At 38.6% G+C, this 14,022-nt stretch overlaps 1 protein-coding gene across 4 annotated transcripts in view; it reads right to left on the bottom strand.

Moving 5' to 3' along the window:
* Nucleotides 1-14,022, bottom strand: part of RARB (retinoic acid receptor beta) — a 204,448-nt gene that overhangs the window by 76,870 nt on the left and 113,556 nt on the right. The gene's annotated exons all lie outside the window — the stretch shown is intronic.

Here is a 14,022-nt window from a genome sequence, read left to right as displayed (position 1 = left end):
AGCTTAAAATCCTTAAGAACAGGTAAATTCTTCATTAATGGGTATGTTATCAACTCACTACAAACGGCCTATAACCTTTTAAGGCAGCTCATGGTGCTAATATTTTACTTTTCATGGGCAGTTGGAGGTTGGCTCCAATGATGAGCTCCACTGCTATCTTTAATTGTTTTTAAAATTGCATATTATAGGCAGCAATAAACACAAATTAGCATTATACCATCCACAGCTTTCTGCAAGGCATGGTTTCTATAAACAAGTTAAAACGCATACATCTGTAAATAATAAGTGTAAGTATGCTGAATTTAATGAATAAGGGCACTAAAAGAAATTGAACAGTAGGGGTTCAGCAATTAGAGTAACTGCCCATTTTATTAAAAATGTATTGTTTCCAGCTTTCACTTTAGAAAGCTTTTATTACTTTGCTAATTCTAAGTTTTGATTTCCTTTGAAAAGGATGTCTAATTCCTTATTTTTCTTTGACAGCCCCATCACACAGCAGTTGCCTTTTTTGCAAGGCACTGGACAACTGTGAAGCATTATATCTCCTTGCTCAGGATCTCACACTTGGGCCCTTGCTGCAGACCTTTGTTTGGCATTATGCCACCCAGAGGTATGATTCCTTATCAAGTAAGGTTTTGTACTACAACAAAGCTGGGATGAAACCTGCTGAACCAGCACACCCCAGGCAGCCATCCTTCAGCCCTTTCCCAGAGGTTACCAACACTCTGGCAGAGTGGGGAGGGGAGGAGCACACTTCCAGCTTCCCAGCCATGCCCCTTCAACCCAGGGCCATTTGCTGAAGCTGGCAAGGCTCAGGCCATGAAATGGAGCCATGAGTTTCCTGCTGCTGCTCAGCAGCAGCCGGCTGCAAGAGGACAGGGCAGTGTGTAGACTGGGAGGAGCAAAGGGAGCTTCTCAAACCAGGCAGATATCCCACACCCCATGTCTCCCACACCCCAGCATCACTGCAGTGAACCCCTGGGCTATCCTTGCTTGTACATGTATGTTTTACATCCATGTAGCTCACTTTCCAAGTAAGTGTTAAGATTATTCCTTACACTAGCCTAATTGCACCCACATCACTGCTCTGTGGAGGTATAATTAAAACAATCTATTATTTCCATTTAGACATGACACAATAACAGGAAAACTATGGCTTTCATCACTTGTGCTTATCTGCAAATAAGACAATCAGACCAAAAACAGACCTTTCTAACAACCTACAGCACATATACGTTTCCAACATCTGAGACCAAAACAGGGACATACTCTGTCCTCCTTCACCCCCTCAGCCTGCCAGATTAGGGCAGTGCAGTACTAAGAGCAGTTCACCCCAACATTTCTGATGCTAATACAAGTAATTCCAATTTATGGAATATTTAAGAACTTTGTCACTGTCTTTTGAGAGAACAAATGAAATATAGAGTTTACCAAGCTGTAATGCTCACCTAAGTGGAATTTCAGTATTTTTAATTGAATACCTGTCAGACTAAAAATTGTAACACAGTGAGGAAAGTAACATGAAAACTAAGTCACTAACAAATTTCCTTTCCTTGTAATTCACAGCACCTTGGCATTGAGTTTATAAAATATTTTGATCTAGGTTGTTTTTTTTCCTTATGACTTTCCATCAGTGCAGTTAACATGGCAAACATCCCTCTGCCCCTCTCACAGTAGGTCGAGCAAAAGCTGAAATCTGGGAAGGAGCATGATGTCCCAGAGCCAACTGATAGCAGTTCTCTTGATTGTGGCTCAGAGCACACTTCCACATTATGCCTAGAAGATCTAAGATCAATAAAATAAAACATTCACAAGAGCCTGGAGACAAGATCTGTGACTGGAAGGCACATTTCCCAATATTCTGTTTTCTTATTCTCTACCTGCAGTAAATTCTCCTATTAAACTGTTGGAATGAGGAATGCTTATAATTTTACCTGTACGTTGTCTGTCATTACTATTTTTACTCAGAAGTGAAAAAATATGCACACACTGTACTTCAGGAAAACACATATGTCCTAACAGTATTTCCCAGTCACCTGGTCTTTCTTATTCAATATCTACTTTCAGCAGTGATTCTTTTTTTTTTTTCCCCAGATAAGCTACTCACAACTGACTGCAATATCCCTGCCTTGCAAACAGGAAAAACATCAGCCATAGTATATATAGAATATGACAAAAAGAAAGTACTCTGTTTCCAAAGAACTGTAAAAGAAACATTCAGTCCTAGTAGCTGATGCCCCAAGAAACTTAAGGCAAAACATACTCTGAAAAAGTGAAGCTATTTTCCCCCTATGAGGTTAAAATCCAGAAGGTCTCTGGTTACTGTGCTCTAATAATTTTAAAATGTCTATATTATGAATATCCACTACTACACTACGTATATAATTATGTTTCATAAAACACACCTTTTTTTAAGGGGGAAAAAGCCCCTTTTCCTGCCATGTTTGAGAGATTTGGGCCATTATTTTCTGAGAAATTAGGCTAATATTTACAAATGCTTTTCCAGTTGTCACAGTTCATTCAGTGCAATCTTCCCAAACTTTCCGAAGGACTGCTTTAGTGCCTCTGCCAATACCCAAAGAATTCTGAGGACACGGCCAAGTATTATTGCCAGCACACTAAGGCTATTAAAAAATGTAGATAGCTGTGAAACTGTCTGTAAGACTACCATTTCACTTGAAGGTCCAAAAAACCTCCAACCTGTGGCACTACTATTTCACTGAGTCACTGTGACAAGGCAGAGCAGCCATTTTAAGGAATTAGTAAAATCAGCAGAGGATTGTTGGTTAGAAATCATTGCTTTAATTTCTTAGTATTTGTACAAGTCTGGCAACTGCACAGCTGCACAGAGTTGCCCCAAACTGTAATATAAACTAGGCAAGCTTTCCACAGAGTAAGTTCAATATGCTTTCCATTACTTCCCATTTTAAGGCCTGATCCTGTTTTGCTTTTCATTACATGGACTTGTCAGAAATTTTGGAAAAATCTTCTTAGTTCTTTTCCCACACTTTACCCACCAGACAGAAGTTTGTCATCAAAAGATGACAACCTACAAAAACAGTAATTTTTTAAAAAGTTTAACCTGTGAGCTCATGGGATGCTCTTTGAGAAAACTCACTTCTGACCACCTTACCCTGGGACCAGACAATCCTAGTGGGACAGGGGCACATTTTGGAAAGCTCTCATACCACCCAGGAACAGGGAGACCCTGCTGTTTCACGGCCCCCTCGGCATTTGCAAACCAGTTTGCCTGATCACTGGCTTCTATTGTTTCCTGAGATAAGCAGGGCCCCAGTGAACAATTAGAGCTTTCAATAAATAATCTGTAAGCACATTCATTTGATTTACTGTTATTTGATATAGCAGTTAGTTTCAATGGGGCAGTTACTATTGATCACTTAAAGTAGTACAGACAAACATGAAACACTTCCAGAACTCCATGGATTATTACTCTTTATCTGCCACTCATCTGGGTTACTTGTAATGGTTGTGAAATTTAAAATCAATAACAACAATTAGTGTTTGTTATACTCCGAGGAATGAATCATGTGAAGTATGTTTTGTTACTAAAATGAAATGCTGAAGAGCTTGAAAACAGGAAAGACTCTTGTAAATAGCAAAACTCTAAAAGAATTTCTCTTGGTACTAGAGAGTGTCCAATAAAGAGGGTAAAGAAAATTAAAAGTAGGTATTTTAAGTGCATTCAGAAGTACACACACAATTTTAAAAATGTATCAGTAGGATTTTCAAAGGAATAACTTTCAATGAAACTGATGAGAAAGATGCACCCAAATTTTCCTTAGAAAATTCCACTGTAAGTCCTACAATTTCATACTCTTTGACCTCTATAGGAGTATTGGGCTGTTAATCATGGCAGGACTTGCTCCTACGTAGATAATTGGAGATAAAGGAAAAGCTCTGATTCTTTTTCCAACCAGCTTTTACTGGAGATTATCACAAAAAAAAAAAAAAAAAAAAAAAAAAGGTCTAGAAGATGAATTAAAAAAGAAATTGGTGAAAGCTGGAAACAGATTTTCATGTATATATGTTGAAAAACACCTTCTCTCTTCAGAATTTTTATTAATTTATATAAACAATTGTGAATCTAATTAAATGAATGGAAATAACAGTATTTTGAGATCTCTGCTAAAGTAGTAATGCTACATAATTAAAATGCAAAACAATAAGAGATATATTTTATCATTAAACTGTAACCAGAGCTCCATGTGAAATCATCCATTCAGAAGAATTGTTTTTCATCAATTATTTGTTATTTATCTGATGTAAATATAAGAAGGTCTAATTAAAATGTATGACTCCTTATAAAGCTTCTTGTCATTAAGACCAATGAAAGAAAACTGAAGACCATAATGAAATAATTATGTTTGCCTTTAAGAATCCTCTTCAACAACACATGGTAGTACCACACTAAATTAAAACATCAGGAACTAAATTTCTCTTGCATCTATTTCCATTTTCACTAATTATACCCCCAAGCTTTCCAATAGACCAGGCCCTGAAATTCTTTTGAAGCTGAAACAGCCTAAGGAACAGCAACCTTTTCATAGTAATGGACTTTGAAGAAGAAACAAAGGTAACGCAGCCCTGGAAGGATTAATATTTCAAATAGAGTTATCATGTGAAAATATATGTTTATTTGAAAAATGGGGAAAAGATTGTTGATAAAAAGCCAAATATGTGTTCCAAGGAAACCAATACTCTGATTTAATCTCATTTGATTGCGTCATTCCTTCCTAACCTCTTTTTCTCAGCGTATTTTCTTGTTCTGCACAGAAATTCAAGTTAGCAAAAGCATAACAAACACAGTACTGCTGGGCAGTGCCAGTATACCACACTGTAACTGAGCTCTGCTTTCACATTTTGGTGAAGGTGAAAAATTGCAATGTTCATAATGGACTCCATTTCAGGGAGATGGGAACAGCTATTTGCCCAAACTGCCTCTAGACATGCAGTGCATCCTAACACACAGCTCATGCTTTAACCACAAATATCTTGCAGGACCTCACCAAAACACAGAGAAAGGAAAGGATTCGGATAAGGAAGAGGAAAAAAAAAAAAAAAAACACAGGAGGATATGAGTCAGCTCTGAATTCTTGCAGGCAGCTGAAGGCTTCTTTTCAAAACTTCAGGGAGATAATGGATCCTTCTTGGTGTGGTGTCAGAGAAGTGAATGTGGCATTAGGCGCAAAGTATTAGAAAGATGAGCAGTTCACATACCTAACCTGCATAGCATGTGACTATATGTGCAACTAGAAAAACACAGCTGGAATGTGCTCTCCAAATAGAGAGAGGAAGGCAGAGGTTCACTAGGGGATGAAGACTTGGGAAAAGTAGCTTGCCCTGTTAGCTTCTTGATAAAAGACATCGGTGATTTGCCATTTGTTCTGCATTTTACACATTAGCGTTCAAAATGTAGAGTGAAATCAGAAAGATCTTTAGAAAGGCCAAGACTTTCCAGTTAACCTCTAAGGAGGATTTGACATATACCCTCACCCAGTAACTAATAAAATTTCTTCCTCAGCTGAATGAAAAGAGCTATGCTAACAACAAAGCAATACTAAGGATTACTCTGCAAGATGAGGGGAAAAAGAAAAAAAACCTCCTCAGACCAAAAGTTGAAAGGCAGTAGAATGAACAATGGCTTAAAACCAAAGAAAGAACCTCCAAGCTCAGGACCTGATCTTAACAATAAGAAAGTTCACCCATGCGTGGCATTTTAGCCAGTCCTTTCACTTGTGCCCTATGCCAAAACCTGCAGGCTGGTGGATCAGTGAGGGTGGATCCCTGTGAAGTAGGGAAAGTTTGTAGAGAAGTTGGGACCTTTGATTAGAGCAACCCAGAGAGGAGTGCAAAATCCCGAGCGAGTCAAGCTTTGGGAGGCACAAGCGTTTCCCTGTGCCTAAACCAAGGTCCTAGGGGAAGCATCTGCCTTGCAGATCCACAGCCCTCACCCAAGGGCAGGTCTGGGTGTCAGGTATCGCCAGATGGCACTGTGACACAGTTTTCCAACTCCTTTTTCTTCATGAGAGAGTGAATGTTCTGTCTTGGAAAGACGGGCAACCCTGGTCTTCTTGTCAGTTTTTGAGTAGAAGATGAGGAATTAAAGTGGCAGAGAAGCCTGTTTCCTGCCCCGGGCTCTGCCCACAGCTACTCCCTGAGCAAAAGTGCTGGAGGCTCCAAGACCCCCAAAAGACAGGGCACAGCTGTGCTGCGCCTGAACACCTCTGTCCCAAACTGGTATTTGTGAACAAGTGAAATACTTAAATCAACTCAGATGATGTTACATTCACTTATCATGCAAGAACCTAGAAATCCTCTTGGTATCAGTCACCAGCTGGCAGAGGAGTGATTCTGTTACAGGACTGGAAGATAAAGGAACTCTCGTAGGAGATGAGATGCATACCTCTATATGATGTGCTGCTGTGTCATCAGCCAGCCTGGCAGAGAGGACCAGCAGAGTGGTTTAAAATGGCCACTTCAGGAATTACCTCAAACTGCATTCAGATTAAAAAAAAAAAAAAAAAAAAAAAAAAAAAAAAAAATTGGACGATTCAAGAGACATTTTGTGTTCTTTAACTGTATTGGTGGGGTGGTTTTTTTTTTTTTTTTTTTTTTTGGTTAGTTTTCTTTTGATTTGTTTTGTTGGGGTTTTGTTTGGGGGGAAGCAGTAATTGAACCATTTCTTCCACTGTTTTTATCTTACAGGCACAAATGGCTTTCTATAATCAAAGGACCCACTGAAGGAAATCTGTGTTAGATCAAACTGTGTTTTTTGTCTCCAGTTGGTGCAACACTGGTCAACCTGTTTAATTGTTCCACACCTCTCCTATGCATCTTTAAAAGACTGATCCTTCTTTCTTAATCAGAAAAGATGCTGGATGTTTATTGTGCTGAAAATCCAGCACAGTGACAGGAACTTTTACTGGTATTTCCTAAAAGTATCAGTACACAAATACACCAAAGGCTCACTCATACAACCACTCTGTCTCTGAAACTCTTATTAAAATTGAGGGTGGAGGGTTGAGTGCATTTAAGTGCTTCACTAGATAAGGCTGTAAAAGACAAAGACATCCTTAATTTGTCATTTTATTGTTCAAAGATTCTTGCTAAAAATACTATGTGAGCCTAGAGAAAAATATTATGGTTCAATGGAAAGAGATCCTCCAAACCATTAAAAGAAACTAAGCGGTGCTAAAAAAAATCTCTTTGTTACAAGACATTTCTCTGCTTTTTTTCTTAGGGGATGCACTTAGAGGGCAAACTGTAAGTCACTGAAAGTGCATAAAACGGAAATCCTTACAAACTATGGATGGACTCTAAAATCATGTCCTTAGTGGTGAAGATCCAGAGCACTCTGAGAATTTATAAATACTCATTCAAGCTTTAACCTATTAAACCTATACAAGTGTAGCCTGCATGTGTATATTTAACTTATATAGTTTTATGATATTCAGTTTATATATGGTATAAGCAGGGGGAAGAAAAATCACCTTGTCCAAGGGGAACAGAAGGTATATTATATACTTTGTGTCTAGGATTCTTTAACGCAGACTTGCTGGATTATATTTCCATCTCTCTTAACAAAAGTATTTGAAGAAGATTCAAGGCTCAAACAGAACACTAAAAGAAAGTGGGGTCAGTTATATAAGGGCTAGCTCTATAGTTTGTTAAAAGTTTTTTTCCTACCCACTCCCAAATAAAGGGACAAAGAAGTGAACATTGTGGGAATGTGTTTCTAAACCACATGATATCCTTATCAGATTGTCATGTACAAGGGAGGTTCTCACACAGGGACCCCATGCTGGTGAGCTGACCTGTCACATGATGCAAGTTCTACACTCCTATTCAGATTACTAAAATGAGCTGAATAAAGCTAGATTTCCCCTCCTCCCTCCCCCCCAAATAAGCAAAATGCACAGTGACCGAAGTCATATTAATTCGCTGCCACTGGGAAAGCAATCCTGAGCAGCTGCAAATAAGTGAGTATATGAAGACGATAATCTAGCTATTAAAATCTATACTACAATTAATATCTGCTGAGCAGACTATTGCAGAGAAGCAAACAGAGAATCAGAGAAACCTATGAGTCAGACAAAATACAAGGGAAAAAACTCAGTTGATTTGTAAATTTATGGAAAGAGAGTAATATATTTTTATAAGCAAGTCCTACTTTATCATATAAGTGTCTCTATTTTCACTGTTGATGTTGTGAACACTGTCATTGAATTACTTTTTCATGTTTGGGCGAAGTGGAACAGTCCTGTAAACATTTTTAATATTAAATGAAGGTTTTAAATAGTATTTGATCATTCAAATATATGGCCTGCTTTAAAAAGTGCTGAGGGAGCTCCTAGATGCTCAGCATATTTGGAAATGAAGCCATGAAATGTGAATTTAGGATGCTAACTTTAGGCTACTGTTTCTGACATTCTTAACTTTTGAAACACATTTGCTCATGCAACGACAAGTTAATGAAATACCAGACCTTAGATTATTTTTAAAATGACAGTTTAAAATCCATGGTTTTGGATGCAAGTTGCTTACAGATTACAATATGGAGGAACAGCTAAGATTACTGTGACCAAAAAAACTGTACAGAATCATTTCCACATTATATCAGATTGTTTCTTTTATACCTGGACTATGGTTCTCATAAAAAGGTGGCAGCAGTAAGACATTACTCCTCGTTTGCCTGCTAGAAAATCCAGTTTTGTTACCCTCCTGTCTATATTTTTCCTGAAGCACAGAAAAGATTATTATTCTGTTACTTTAGAATAGTTTTGAGCATTTTGCGGCTTGCATTTTCGTGGTTCCGTTTGGTTTGAAAGGGTTTGGATTTCAGCAAGAAGTGGCATGGGTCACAGTGCATGGGGACAGACTTCATGCACATGAGCAAAGGTCAAAATCAATCATAGCTTTGTATTTCCAGGCCTATTACTTTTGGCAGTTTACCCTGCCAGAAGGGGCTAAAATATTTGCCTCCCAAAAGGAGTAAACATCAATAGGGGGCAGGAATATAACCAGCCTCTCGACCACTCGGCAATGAGAAATGAGGGTAAAGGATCCCCTCCTTGCTGCAGCCACTATGACATCTTAATGTTAGATGCAACATTTTCAGCAAAAAGTTGAAAGATTTCACAGCACAGTGACTTGAAAAGGACAATAGGCCTATTTAGGCAATTACATTATGCAGGCTTTGTTATTAGGCAGCCCTGCTCAGCCCCAGAAAGTCTGGATAATCAAAAGTGTCCAAGTACAGGAAGGGGAAAAGTACAACCCCACCCTCCCGCACAGCCGCTGCCAGGACCTCTGGATTTGAAGGGTAAAGTCTATTTACCGAAGTTCCTTGGCCATTTTATACATCAACTGATATCCTTCCTCATGGGGCTGCGTGCTACAGCCTAGCAAAGCTCTGGAAAGCCCTCTGAAACCACAACTAATTTGGCCCCAGCCGCCCGCCCCTGTAAATTCAGTGCTCAGAAGCTGCTGCCAGCCCCCCAGGCAGGAGAGGGATGTTCCCCCCCGGCTCGCACGCATACCAGGGCCGGTCCCCACGGCCAAACAGATCTGGAAACTCATCACAGCTGTGCTCTGCTTTTGAGGTCTCAATAGGACGGGGCATAGAGTGGCCGACCGCGGCAGACAGCAGTCCTTCCGAGCACAATGTCCCTTTCACAGCCCCGCTCCCAAATCTAAATGCTGGCTGTGTAACACAGCCGCACTTCATCGGCTGCGTAAAGGGCGGTATATAAATTAGACCTGAGCAAAACCAGTCACTTGGCGTGTTTCGGGGAGGTGGGACTGTAATCCGCCGAGCAGGGCGCCTCGCTCCCCCGAGCAAAGCCCCTCGGCTTGGCCGGGCTGCGGGGCTGGCGTGACGCACACATAGTTAACAAAAACCTCTCAGCAGTAAGTAGGGATTTCACTGGATGTGAAGATGACTAACTTCGCTGTCTGAAACACTATCTCCCTCTTTCAACTCCTTAACTTCACCGTAACCCTCTTCAAGGCATCGCCTCAGCCTGGCTTTGTTCTGACAAGTTGCACCTTTGCTGAACAGACTCATTAGGCAAGCAGGGAGTCACCCAAAGATACATTGCTTTTCCTCCAAGCTTATCCCACCCTGACTTCACCAGCAAAAGCCTCTCATCATTTTTGTCTGCAGGAGTTTTTGACAGAGGTGCATGTCCATTAGGGTTTTCCTGTGCCAGCAGCCGAATCAGACTAACTGCATCACAGCCTATGTAGAGAATAGTTTTCCCCTTTCAGTTATTTTGGAAGAAAAATATCCCCACAATTTTTTTTTTTTTTTAAATGAAGTGGATTAGAAACAAACATTTTTTTTTTTCATCACATATTTCAGAGAATTAACCTAGACATATAAAAATTTAAACAAAGACTCTATCCCTAAGCAAATCAGTCCTAGCCATTTAGCTGTAAAGTTTATAGATGAACTTCAAAGAAAATAACCTGGTTCAAACAGATCTTGCCTTCTGGGCACTAGCAAACACACCTGCAGCAATTTGATACTTGGGAATGCAGATTACAAGTCCTTCACTTCAAAATGTTTGTTTTTTAATTCAGAAAGATGAAAGAAAATAAAGTCGTGAGTTTTTTTTTTTGTTGTTTTTTTTTTTTTGTGGAACACAGATGTTTCCAGTGCTTGCAGAGAATGGGAACGTAACCCAAACATTGCAATAATCCAGAATTTTGAAGGAAAACGCATGCTTTCGGGAGTCCTACATCTTCATGAACTTTCTGAAAGTTATACCCGCTAGCTCGGGTAGGCAAACACTTCCTACCAAACTGAAATAAGAACTGTATATTACGCGAGCCTCAACATCCCAGTGTGTTCTGCTGCCATATCCATAACTTGACTTCATCAAATTTTGTATGTTTCTAACCCTAAGGAAATTATATCTGCTTGATAAAATTAGCTGAAACACTACATAATGCCAAAAAAACTTACTCATTTTGGGCCTGCTCATTTGTTTTTTTGCATGTTTATTAAATGGAGACTAATGAAGACTTTTTTTAATAGGCTTTTCCAAGGTCATATCTCCATTCTTTGCAGCTCCTGTCTCAGGACCTGTCCTGTTCCCACTTCCGCAGTATTTAGCTAGCTCATGTTTCACCAAAAGTTACTGGTTTTCTCTCAGTATTTGCTGCCACTGCACTATGAGAGAGCAGAATATTCTAACTTACTTAAGAAACTATAAATTGCTCATTCTTACAATCTTAACTCTTTTGTCCTCTTAAGAACTATTCTTGTCTAATTTAATTATACCGACCTGATTTTTATCTTACGACAAAAGGTGCGAGAACAAATTACAATTAAAAGTGAAGTTGGTTCTGGTCTCATTTCTGAGTCCACAATTTTCTTTGCAAACAAATAATTTCGTTTTATATCTACAACAATAATAACTAGAATCAAATAAAACATAAACTCATATGAGTGCAAAGTCAGGGGGGTTTTTCCGCATTCTTGTAACACACCGTGCAATATGCAGTGGCTAACAGTTGTGTTGCAAACACAGGGCAGGTTTTTCCTCCCACAGTGAAGAGGAAAAAAATACCACACAAGTTAAGGTCACGTTTGGGTTGTGTCTTATCCTCTATTTTTACTTTGCAGACCCTCATGGACTAGAAAATTCATGATGCTGCAGGAGTGCACTAGCTTAGTGAATTGTAACAGGATTAACGTACGGAAGATGTGCTGAAGTTGGAGACCTACAGCATTCTGCCCTAAACCTGCAATGGCCAATTTTGCCAGCATTTCAGTTGAAACCCTGATGCTGTCTGGGATTGTTACTGGCCTGCTCTGAGTTTGTACTATCCATGTACTATTCCCTCAACAACCATTTACCTTTTACTCTACAATCACGTCTCTATCAAAGCAATATTTCTAAGGCCTAAGGCAATGGCTGCAGGTGTACTGGCTTGGATTTTTTTTTTGCAGAGCCAAAAATTAAACAACAAATTAGACCAAAAAAAACCTATCACAATTCTAACAATTACAAGATTTGATTATTATTACATTACATCAAATCACAGAGGTCTTCGTAAAAATGGAGAATCAGGAAATGCTAGAGTTAGAATTGAACACTGCTATCTTTGTATTTATAAGCACTGGAGCAACCTTTAAACTAATAATAGCTTTATGGACCACAACATTTCTTGTTCTGTCATATTTTCATGAGATGCAAGATAAAAATCTTAACCTTTGAGAGAATTTTAGTATTTCATAATCTGTTTATATATTCACTGATGCATAAACTGCTTACACTTTCTTCAAAACTGAAAACAAAATTTGTTCTAAGGTTTCAAATAGAAATCTTAATTTCTGTTTTCCCACATTTGTTTTTCCACATTTCTATACCATTAACTTTCACAGTTCAAATTATAGCCACTGTATTATGATTCAGGTTTCGACCCGATTTTAAATTCCCACGAAGTGAAGACTAATCCTACTGCTTATGAAGTTACAAGACTGGATTCCTGAATGCATTTTCCTGTATTTTTATTTACTCTTGTTAATATGAGTTTCTTTGATTAGCTAAACTTTCCTGTTATCAACACTTGTCTCTTATCACAGACCCTAGGCAAATGACATATTTACCACTCATTCCATTCTGATAAGGGTAATCCTGTGTTTAACTTGCCCAAGAACAAACACCATATATTTTGTTTTTAAGAATCCTGCTTCTAGGTATTAACAACATACAAGAGAAAGAGCAGGACATTTTAAAGCCAGGAGTTATTTAAAGAATATTTTGCAAGTGTAAGCTTTTAATGACAGTATATATGCTTCCTACTCCAAGAAAGTTTATTTAATTCCAAGTTTCCGCAATATCATCACTGAAGTTATACTAAAGTTTAAACCATAAAAGAAGGAAAACACATTTTTAGTAAAACATCTGGTTTGGATTTTTGTTTTTGCTAAATGAAGCTCTCCCATAGCTAGTAACACTATTTTGAAGTAGAAGCTTTGTTTCATATTTTGTTTGAAGCATTTTGAAAACAGTGTGAAAATAATAAATATCCCATGCTGAACTTCACAGTCTCCTTTAATTGTAAAGACATCAAAACATTTGCAGTGTTGTAGGCCGCTAGTCACTGATTTTTACAATTCTGTTTTCATTACTCAACCCACACAAATGTCATATGGTGTCTGAAAACTTTTGAGCCGAGTGAAACACATTATTTCACCAAACACTCTTAAATTTATTTTTCAATTACCTACTCCACCCCTTTGAAATGTCAAAGGGAGAACTCTTCTAATTCCTAGTTAACTTTTTAACATACTGCAAAACAGAAATTTCCAACAGCATTATACAGTTAATGGTGTACTGAAGTGTTCGAGAACGTGCTAAAAACATTTTGATAGATAGCCAAGTCATTTATCTAAATCACTGTCAGAGCAGTGAAGCATCCTGCAAGCTTTTAAGCACAGTATAAGGTGATGTTTTCTGGCACTTTTTGTCATTCCTCAAACTTGAAACTGGGGTGTTAAAATACTGCTATTGTTTATCATCTATATATTTCAGCAACAAATGAAGACCCTATAACATAGTAACACATTTTCAGAATGTCCTACCACTAACTCTCACTCCTCTGTTAACAGTGCATCGCTGTCTGAATCTCAAGGTATAGAAATAATTGATGGTTAAACTCAAAGGGTGTTCACAGTAAGTAGTTTTCTAGCAAAACAGCAACTTCTTAGAGCAACAAAGTGAAGAAGAAAGGTGGCAGCAAGGTCAGTACAAAGAAATATTGCCTTTTCTTCAGAAACTTATAACTACTGTCTGATTTTTGGAATGGCAACCTACCCACTGCAATTCCACATCTTTGCAAGAACTGTAGAGATCAACATTTTAATTGCTTGGCTGCTCTGCTAAAATGCACTTCAAGACAACATGCATCCTGATTAGCAAATGTGCTACAAAATTAGATTAAAGTGGGGGGGGGGGGGGGGGGAAGCTACCACAGAGCTGTTATGTA

This window comes from Vidua macroura, chromosome 1 (genome assembly GCF_024509145.1).
Source record: "Vidua macroura isolate BioBank_ID:100142 chromosome 1, ASM2450914v1, whole genome shotgun sequence".
NCBI classification, from domain to species: domain Eukaryota; kingdom Metazoa; phylum Chordata; class Aves; order Passeriformes; family Viduidae; genus Vidua; species Vidua macroura.
Note: the sequence above shows the minus strand (reverse complement) of the source record. Positions and strands in the feature narration are given on the sequence as shown.